Source organism: Camelus bactrianus, chromosome 10, assembly GCF_048773025.1.
Source record: "Camelus bactrianus isolate YW-2024 breed Bactrian camel chromosome 10, ASM4877302v1, whole genome shotgun sequence".
Lineage (NCBI taxonomy): Eukaryota > Metazoa > Chordata > Mammalia > Artiodactyla > Camelidae > Camelus > Camelus bactrianus.
In genome coordinates this window covers 4,609,782-4,619,225 of record NC_133548.1, presented here as the reverse complement: position 1 = coordinate 4,619,225, position 9,444 = coordinate 4,609,782, and the positions used below count along the sequence as shown (strand labels likewise).

The 9,444-nt window shown below is 45.8% G+C and overlaps 1 protein-coding gene across 13 annotated transcripts in view; it reads left to right on the top strand.

Annotated features, from left to right (window-relative positions):
• PPP6R3 (protein phosphatase 6 regulatory subunit 3) overlaps window positions 1-9,444 on the top strand; it is a 113,799-nt gene continuing 104,355 nt past the window's right edge. For 9 of the 13 annotated variants that reach the window (XM_074371597.1, XM_074371593.1, XM_074371601.1 and 6 more), the window contains exon 1: window positions 1-113. The gene's annotated coding sequence lies outside the window, so the exon portion shown is untranslated. Of the gene's footprint in view, window positions 114-963; window positions 983-9,444 lie in introns of those variants that run through there. The other 4 variants (XM_074371589.1, XM_074371595.1, XM_074371594.1 and 1 more) reach the window with 4 other exon arrangements.

Sequence of the window (9,444 nt, the reverse complement as noted above, 5' to 3'; positions counted from 1 at the left end):
GGGGAACTCAAGGCCTGCTTGATACGTCCGCCATTTTGGGCGCTTCGCTGATGGTGTCGGTGAGCGCGTTTCCCGCCTGAGCGCAACTAGCGGCGAGTCGCGGGCACCTCCAGGTAATGGGGGAGGGGGCGGCGGAGCGGGCTGCGGCGCGAGGTGCGCGGGGTGCACGGCGCGCGGGCGGCGGCGGCGGGGCCCCTCTGCCGGGCCTCGGCGGCGCGGGGAGGGAGCGTCCCGGCCCCCTCCCCTCCCCCCCGGAATTCGCCGTTCGGCGGCCGGGGAGGCGCTGCGCCGAGGCTCCTCGGCCCGTCCCCGCCCGCGCCTGTCAGCCGCCGGCTCGCCCGCCACGGGCCGCGGGGGCCCCGCCGGGCCGGGCGCTAGGGCGGGACGTGGGCCGGCGGCGAACTTTGCGCTCTCGTTGAGGTCCGCGGCCTTGCGCGGCGGGCGGGCGTCCGGGGCGCGCCCCTAACCGGGCCGGGCCCCTCTCGGCTCCGCTCCGCGCCGGCCTGTCCGCCCCGAGCGCCGCCCGGGCCCTGGAGAACTTCTCTCGGCGCGGGCCCTGGAGCGTGTCAAGTTGAGGCGGCAGCTCGCCGGAGACTCGCGAAGCCCATTGTTGGACTCCGTTCTCCGGAAAACAAGTTCTGTGGGTTTCTGTTCATTCGCCGCAGTCATCGGAATACGCCAAAACCAGCTCGGAGTATTTAAATCTCCTTCCGAGCGATTTTTTGACTCCGGTGTTGCGACTCCAACGTAGACCTGGTCACGAATGCCTCCCTGGCGAATATGAGCGAGGGGGGTGGTCCTTCTTTCGGCTGCAAGGACCTCCCTCTTAAAGAAGCCCTCTCGCTGTTAACTCGGAGGGGGTCTCCTAGCTCCTGCTCGCTGTGATCACAACGGAAACTTGGTTGTAGGTGGACAGAATGAGTCCGTGGATGTACCTGTGTGTCCTGACGTTTCAACCTCAGAGCTTCGTGTAATTTTCTCGGTACTTAACAATTTCTCTGTGGGTAGGCTGGAGCTTTGTTTATGTTTTGCTTTTATGGGAGGAGCACTTGGTAGTTGTTTCCTTTCATCCTCACAGCACTTGTTAACGTGGCCATTGTCCTAGTTTGTTAATGTGAAGTTTACTTTGATTTTGTCCTCAAGGTCATGTTGCAGGTAGGCAGCAAGTGGGAAAGGGACTCCAGATTTCCAGCCACAGGGAAGTCTCCTAAGTGGTGGTGGTGGTGGTTGCGCTGTCTTGGCTCTCGAGTTAGATAGCCTGGATTCAGATCTCGGTTTCACCACTTCTAGCTCTGTGACCTTGGGCAAGTTACTCAGTCTCACTGCTGCTTCTGTAATGTGGGAATAATCATAAGTTAGTCGGAAGTAAATGCGTTAGTACGTGCAAAGCAGCTAGAAACGGTGCCTGGCACGAAGAATCAGCTTAGTAATTAGCGGCTGCTGTTAGTTTAAATTTGCTTCTTAAATGTTTAAATATTATTAGGAAGTCAGGTGAGTATTTAAGTCCTGGCTTTGGGTGACTGTCTTTAGAAAGTTCTGTATTTAGGAGTCATTTGGGCTGAGAAAATGAACTGGGACTTTAACTAATTTTTTTCAGGAGAGGGGTGGTTGAAGAGTCATTTAATTACAAACGTTTTCTGGAGTATTTAGTGGTGGTGCCTCAGAATTTTAAGAGATAGTTAAATAATGAAAAGCCCATCAGGACCCCAGTCGAATTCTGTTCCCGCTGTACTTTTGGATCTTACTTAATCAGTGTGATTGGCTCCCAAATCAACGACTCCAGAGTTTCTCCGTGTACTCCTAGGTTCTTAGTGAGATTTGAAGGGTTACTGTGGATTGAGATACACTTCAGTGAAGATAGTTTGGGGAGTAACTCTTTCCTGGATGGACACTTTGGAAACTGTTTTGCATTTCAGTATGTGTGATCAGGGAGTCTAGAATATCTAACAAAATGCCATCCACTCAGTCACACACATGCTCACCATCTTTTAGTTCCTGCCCTGAGCTCTTCCCCCTGTACTTGAAACCATCCTTGCTCTTCCCCTGTATTACTTGTTTGGGACCTGGCCTGCTCTGTTGCACTGGGGAAGTGTTATTTTGATAGACTCAATCTTAAGTAGAGATGAGCATCTTGCTGGTGTAACTTACTCAAGAACAGAAAGAAGATTGTTTTAGATTAGAAAACTAGCTCTTGTGTAAGGTATAGCAAAACAAAAACTTGCTAGTTTCAGTTAACTACTTGGGAATTTGAGAATCAGACCACAACAGAAGACAAACAGGGATAAAATTAAGGCTTTAACAGAATGAGGTTGGCTTAGCCTCTTTAAGATACAGTTTTGCATCAGTTTGGTTCAGAGTTAATGTGCTTATTACAGATAAAAACATCTTTTTAAAAATACTGTTTGTAGGATTGGTATTTAGTTTATTTCTATGATAAACTTGTATCTTTCCATTTTATATTTTAGATATTTGAGAGAGCCTGTGAGTATACATTGGTCTAAAATTTTACAGTATTTTATTACTCTTAAGAATAATGATAGTGACAGTGAAGTTCTTCTAATCATCTGCTCAGCTGAAACGGCATTGTTTATTTCATAAAAAGCACAGGAAGCTGTGGTTGGTCTTCCTCAGAAGTCAAGATCTGAGCCCTGGTGTGGGCTGAGTAGTGTTCGCTACTTTTTCTTAGGTGAGATGGACAGAAAATACAGACCTGGCCTTTTGGTTTTAAGCACTTTTCTTATTTCTTTCCTTTCTTAAGGGAACCTCAAATGATTGGTTTTTGATTTACTCTAGATCAGTGGTTCTCAGCTGGGGGATGATTTTGCCCCAAAGAAACATTCGGCAATGTCTGAAGACACTTGCTTGTCACACTTGTGGAGTTGGTCACTGTACTGTTGGCTTCTAGAGGGTAGAGACCAGGGATGCTGCTAAACATCCTATGGTGCACAGGAAGGCACCTCACACCCCCCGACAGATGAATTCTCAACCCCAACTATCAGTAGTGCCGAGGGTGAGAAACCCTGGATAAATGCTACACTGGCCTACATTATAGTCATTTGGGATACTGTTTAAGACTGTGGGTGATGGACCCCACCTCTAGAAATTTGTGATGAGAGTTTTAAAACCTCCCCAAGTGATACTGAAGTGCAGCTAAGTTTTGGAACCACTGTTCTAGACCACAGATTTTGGGGACTACTGCTGGGTCAAGGAATCCTTTGTGTTGTCTGTGAACTCTGTCTATACCTAGATCCTACCTTGGAGATTACTTAGTAGGGAAAGATATGTGTATTATTATTTTCAGATGCCCTAAGACTGAACTTTAAAAGAATTTTTAAATGAATTTGTTCTATAAAGTAATTGAGAAACTTATTTTTCTGTTGCTTTATGAGACTACATCCCATATTGTGCTGAAACTTAGCACTCTCAGGTATTTAGGTTGTCTGTGCTAAATAACCTCATCCTGCTGTGACTTTTGAGTTTTGTATCTTTTGCCCTCTTCCAGTCAGTCAGCTGTCAGTTCTGATTTTAGATGCCAGCTTCATCATCATCTTGAAGGCCTGTTTCCACAGAGCCCTGAATCAGTTTGCCAATTCTGCCCTTTGAAGACAAGAGAGAGGCAAGCTCTGTGCTTAACCTTTTAACACAGTGACTCTTTCTGGCTAGTAAAGGGGGCTCCTCTGTGCCCCGGACCCTGACCCAATTAGTCAAGTGTTTTTCCTCCTGGAGAGGTGAGGCGCAGTAGAAGAGAGAAGAGCAGAGGTCCTTTTCTCATACATACTTAGAATTTAGATGATCTAGTTTATTGAATGGAAGAATGTTAGTATAAAAACTATACACATTTTCAGCAACTGAATGTTAAAATCTGGACATATGAAGGGGAGAAGAGCAGGAAGGCACTTTCTAATCCTTTGTCCTTAAATTCAGCCTATGGCCATGTTGGAAATGACAAGTGACCACTCCAATCTTCTAATCTTCATTTATTTGATCAGCAGCTATATTGAGTCCTTACTCTGTCAGAAACTGTGTTAGGGATTCACTCACGAACAGGCACTTAAGGACTTGCAGTCTGTAGGGAAAGGCAGCTTTGACAAGCAAGATGATGTCCTATTGGCTGTGAGACCAGACAACACAGATTGTTAGACTTGTACATGATTTAAATAAGTTTGTGACTTTGTGAGAGGCCCTAGAGGCTTCAGAGGAAAGAGCTTATGTTTGTTGGTTGGGTGGTTAAGATTGCCAGAAGTTTCTTGCCGCGGAATAAAATTGTTACACTTTTGTTTTTCCTATGTATTAGTTACTTTCACTTGCCTCCTTGGTTTGGTGTGTCTTAAAAAGTAATGCTATTCTTCCCCAGCTGGTGAAGCTGGTTAGTAATGACAGACAGAATCTACCTCTATTGTCTTTGCTTCTTGTATGTTCGTCAGTCACTGGATCTAACTTGCACTGTTGACTGGTGCAGTGAACCTAGACATAGTGAGCACCCTTGAAATCGATGGTGCTTCCTGTGGGAATGGGTTTCCTCTGCTGCAGTCTGGGTCTAGGTTGACTGGAGATTTGTTTTTGTGGCCTTTTGACTTTGGCTTAGATTTAGTTGCCTTGGAAACCTCTTTCTTTCCCTTTCCCTCCCCCTTTATTTTTCTTTACCCGGAGAGAAGAGAGAGTTACTAGTCGGATCAATGCCCAGTTTGTTTCAGGTTTTGAATGATTATGAACTGACATCTGGATACCAGGCAGATTGGCTAGATGGTAAAGAAGCAAGCAAAAGGGAATCTTGGCAGTACTTGAAAGGCTTCTTACCTTAACTAGGACACTTTTTTGTTACAGACTTGGCAAAGATCTGGGTTTGCTCTGAGCAGAGGAGGTTTACTACTTCTCACTTCTAGTTGACTAGTGTTGACCTGTTTTATTAAGTATTAGTGAAGACTACATGGTTGACTGATTTTATGCAAATAAAGTTTGATACTTTCTGAACATCTTTTTACTGATATAAGGAGGCTCTGATTTTGTACTTCTCAGCAACTCTGGAGAAAACTAGGGTATTATTAGCTCTAAAATTCTTACTGTGGGAATATGTATTGACTTAGAATGTTTTATGTGCCCCAGAGGCTGACTACCATGAAATCTGGTGGCCCAAAGAAAAGATGAAGGAAAGTTTTTTGGTTTTTTTGAAATGTTAGGAAGCAGAACTAAAAAGGCTGCAGAAAAATAAAAATAAAAAGGCTGCAGAAACAAAAGTATGACTGAATGTTGAGTCAGACTTGGAGAGAAAGCTGTGTGGATTGCTAGTCGGAGCCTTGAGTTCTATGTACCTGGTTGTAAATCCGAACTGTAATGCTGGTAACAGAGACACTGACAAGAAGAGAAAGGGGAGCTTGCCGGAGAATGTGTGTCCCCTGAGACCCTGATCAAGGCACGTAAGGCAGCAGGTACATTAGCCACTGAAGCACATTCCGGGATGGCTTTGCGTAGTCAGTAGACATTGGTGGACCTTGATGAAATCTGGGCCTTCAGTTCCCAGATGAGGCAGTGATGGGAGGAACACTGACAGATTGACTTGATTGGTTGTTTGGGGCTTCCTTTCATGAGAATCAGTGGTTTTGGAGCTGGAACAGAACTTAGAGGTCATTGATTATTAGAGAAAAATTTAGGTCGTGCTAGAGAATGGACCTGTAGGCAACAGGGAAATCTCAGTCCCTGGGTGGTTCCTTAGGGTTTTGGTGGCCCCACCAGACCATAATTCCACGTGTCATTTGTTTCAGTAGTGACATCACAGCTGAAGCTCACTGAGAGTTAAGAGTAAATGGTGAACTTTTTTTTTGTGGTATAGTACATGTCAGTTTTTGCCATTGTAGCAGATGAAGGCGTAGTGTCTCCTGGTTCTCTTTGTTGGTGTAGAGATACACAGGGTTTCTGTTGCCTCTGAACTGTGGGCAGGTCTCACTTGCCTCTGTTGCCTGTGAGTGAGACCCTGTACCTTTCTGTTTAAACAACATCCTTTGAACGACCCCCACTCCTCTCCGCCAACTATGGACCTCTTGTCCTCGATTTATTATACTCCTAGATGGATACAACAGCTATGCATTTGGCACCTATTATTGGCATAGTCTTTTAAGCTAAGGGAGTTTTCACAGATTAATACCTGTTCTCTGTTCTCAATTTGGAGTGCCTTGTGGAGGTTAAGAGGGCACAGGATCTAAAATAGCTGACTTTGAGTTCTGGCTCCCAGTCTTCCAACTGTGTAATTATAATATTAGATGACATCTGTTTTTTAGTTTCCTTATCTATGAAATGAATATTAAATTTAAATTAAATAGCACAATGCCTAGCATGCAGTAGTATTTTAATATTGTTACTGTTATCAGTCTTCCTAATAACAATAGAAGTATGTTCAGAAATGACTCTAATATAAGTTGTAGTGGAATACCCTAAAGAAGTGAAATGGAATACCATGGTATCATAGAGGACCTGAGAGGTCTAACTGCCTGCTTTGGGGAAGTATAGGGTGATGGTGACGTGGGTCAGGGGAGGTTATGGGGTTAGGTTTTCCCCCCACATTTAGATTATGTTACATAGATTTTACCTGTATAAGTGTGATAATATTTTCTTAGTGTGGTGAGAGAAGAGATCGTAAATTTTGTTTGCACTTTGCTTTCTAAAACATTCATCTTTAAAGTCTCTTTCCAGAGCTTACGACAGTATCAAAACTCTGCTTTGGAGTCCCTCATGTTACATAGAACCATCATTTTTCAATGTACTGTGCTTTTGGAGATAATCACACATGCCTTGCAGGATCCGTGTATTTTAGGAGATGATTAGGTCTTTTAAATTTTGCTCTTACTTTCTTTACATATTTCGCATTATAACCAGATGTTTTTCTGTAAAGGTCTAGTTGGTAAATATGTTAGGCTTTGCAGGCTGTGTGGTCTCTCTACTGACTGTTCTGCTGCTGTAGTGTGAAAGCCGCAGTGGGCAACATGTAAACAAATAAAGGTGTCTGTCCTCTAATGCAGTCTTATTTACAAAAACAGGTGATTCTGCTGGGTTTGGCCTGTCCTGCTGGAAACTATTTTTTATTTTAATTCTTAGTGAGATTATATATTCAAAGAGTATATACCAGCATGTGTAGAGATGTTTAATGTTAAAACCAACAATCGTGTGCGCATTAACCAGCGCATTAAACAGAATGTAGTCACTGCTTTTGGCTCCCTGTGTGTCCTCCCCTGACCACTCCTCCCTTCTCTGACTTCCCCAAGGCAAGCACTACCCTGCACGTATCATTTTTGTTTTACTTTATGGTGTTGCCATCTGTGAATGTATCCATATATAATGTAACTTAATTTTTGCATGCCTTTATATAAATGCAATCATTTTGTTCTGTAACTCACCCACTCCCCTCATATTGTTTTTGAGATTAAGTTATTCAGATGTTTTGAGTTCTTATGTTCTGGGCACTAACACATATGTTCCAATGCTGGGTGTATTAGCAGTGAGCACAGAAGACATTGTCCCTGCCCTCTGGAACTTACGTGTTACTGAGGAAAGACAGTTAACAGGTCAAAGATACAGCAGTCCTGTGGTGAAACAGCTGGGAGCAGAGTCAGGCTGGGAAGTGGGTGGATGGCGGCTGTTTGCAGGTTGAAATGAGGTGGTCAGATTGGACCTTCCTGAGAGGGGCCCGTTGAACACAGGAGGTGAGGGACGGAGCCGAGCCATGTGGTACAGGTCGGGGTGCGGCAGGGGGGTCTGATAGAGTCCAGTGTATGTGAGGTGCTCAGAAGAATGGTACCTGTTGTGTTGGAGGGACAGGAGAGACCAGCCTGGCTGGAGGGAGAGCCAGAGGGAGAGTGGCAGGAGGCAGGTCACAGAGGGTAGCGATGGGGTGGGAGCCAGTCACACAGGCCATTGTTGGGATTTTGTCTTTTTTTTCTGAATGAGATGGGAAGTCATTGTAGTGTTTTGAGCAGAGATGTGGCATGAGATCTGATTTATGTTTTTTAAAGGTCCCTCTGAAACTGTTAATAGCTGCCCAGGGCTGCCCAGGATCCAGCAGAACAGTAACGGCAGCTCAGACGAAAGTGAGAAGTGGTTGGTTGCTGGGTGCATCTTGAAGGTAGAGCCGACAAGATTTGTTGACAAATATGGAACACGGCTGTGAGAGCTGAGTGAAGGGTGACCAGGGATTTTTGCTTGCTGTGGAAGGTGGCGGGAGGCACGGGCTGTAAAAAGAAAGATCACCAATTGGGATTTGGACCTGTTATGTTCGTGAAGATTTTAGAGAGCGGACTGGAGGCATGTAGGATTAAGGTGTTTGAAGTTGAGGGGAGAGGTCTGGGTTGGCGATAAAAATGTGAGAGTCTTCAGTGTCTTGATGATACTTAAAAGTCCTAATGTTGAGAGGGCAGTGAGGAACGAGGGCTGTGTTGGCAAGGAAGGTGAGGAGGGGCAGCTCTGAGGTAGAGGAGAGCCAGGTGAGCCTTGCATCTTTGAAGACAAGGGCAGTGTTGTCATGGGAGGGAGTGGGGAGGGAGGACTGCGCCAGGGCTCGCTGCACAGTCAAGTGCAGTGTGGGCCCGGGCTTGTCCTGTGGCTTTGGCAGCACACAAGTTGTTGATGATCTTGACAAGAGCGGTCCCTGTACGTGGGGCAGTAAAAGCCTGAAAGGAAGGGTCACTGGGGTAGAGAGGAGAGGACGGCAAACAGAGAAAGCCCTTTCGTGGGCACTTGTCATGATGCTGCAGGGAGATTTGGGACCCGGGGAAGGTTTTGTTGAGTGGCAGAAATTACAGCATTTTGTAACACTGGTGGGAAATGGTTCTGTACAGAGTGAACAGCTTGAGGAGGTGGGAGAAGGGGGCTCTTGCTGGGACCATGTCTTTGGGAAGGCGTGGGCCCAAGTGATAAGTCCATAGGCTCTTCCTTGGTGAGAGGAGGGAGAGCAGAGTTGGGGAGCTGGGAGAGTGGGAGCAGCAACGTTTTCTTCTTTCCCTCTCAGTGAAATAGGGAGAAGCCACCAGTCAGTGAAAGTGAGGGTGAGTAGGGGCAGGTGGGGTGTGAGGAGACAAGAAGGTCTGGAGTGTCCTATGGGAAAGTAAGCGTGTGAACGGATGAGCAGCACGGAGTGGCCTCCTGAGGGGAGCCATCCTGGGTTTAAAGTGAAAAGAGCAGTTGTGTTCTTTTTACTGGAAGCAGAGTAGGCAGTGTTGCAGTTGTGTGGGAGTTGTGGTTTTCTTGAAAGAAAAGTGGCAAAGCAGGAGAGGGTCAATGGGGCGATTACAGTGGTGAGGCGCAGAATGGAAGCTGGGAAGGGAGGGAAGTGAGGCCATGCTGATATTGAGTTTTGTCCACATTGATGTGTGTGGCTGTAGTTTATTCATTTTCATGTCTGTGTTCTACTTCAGGCTGAATATCTCATTTTAATCTTTGTCCTAGCATTGGAGGATAGGA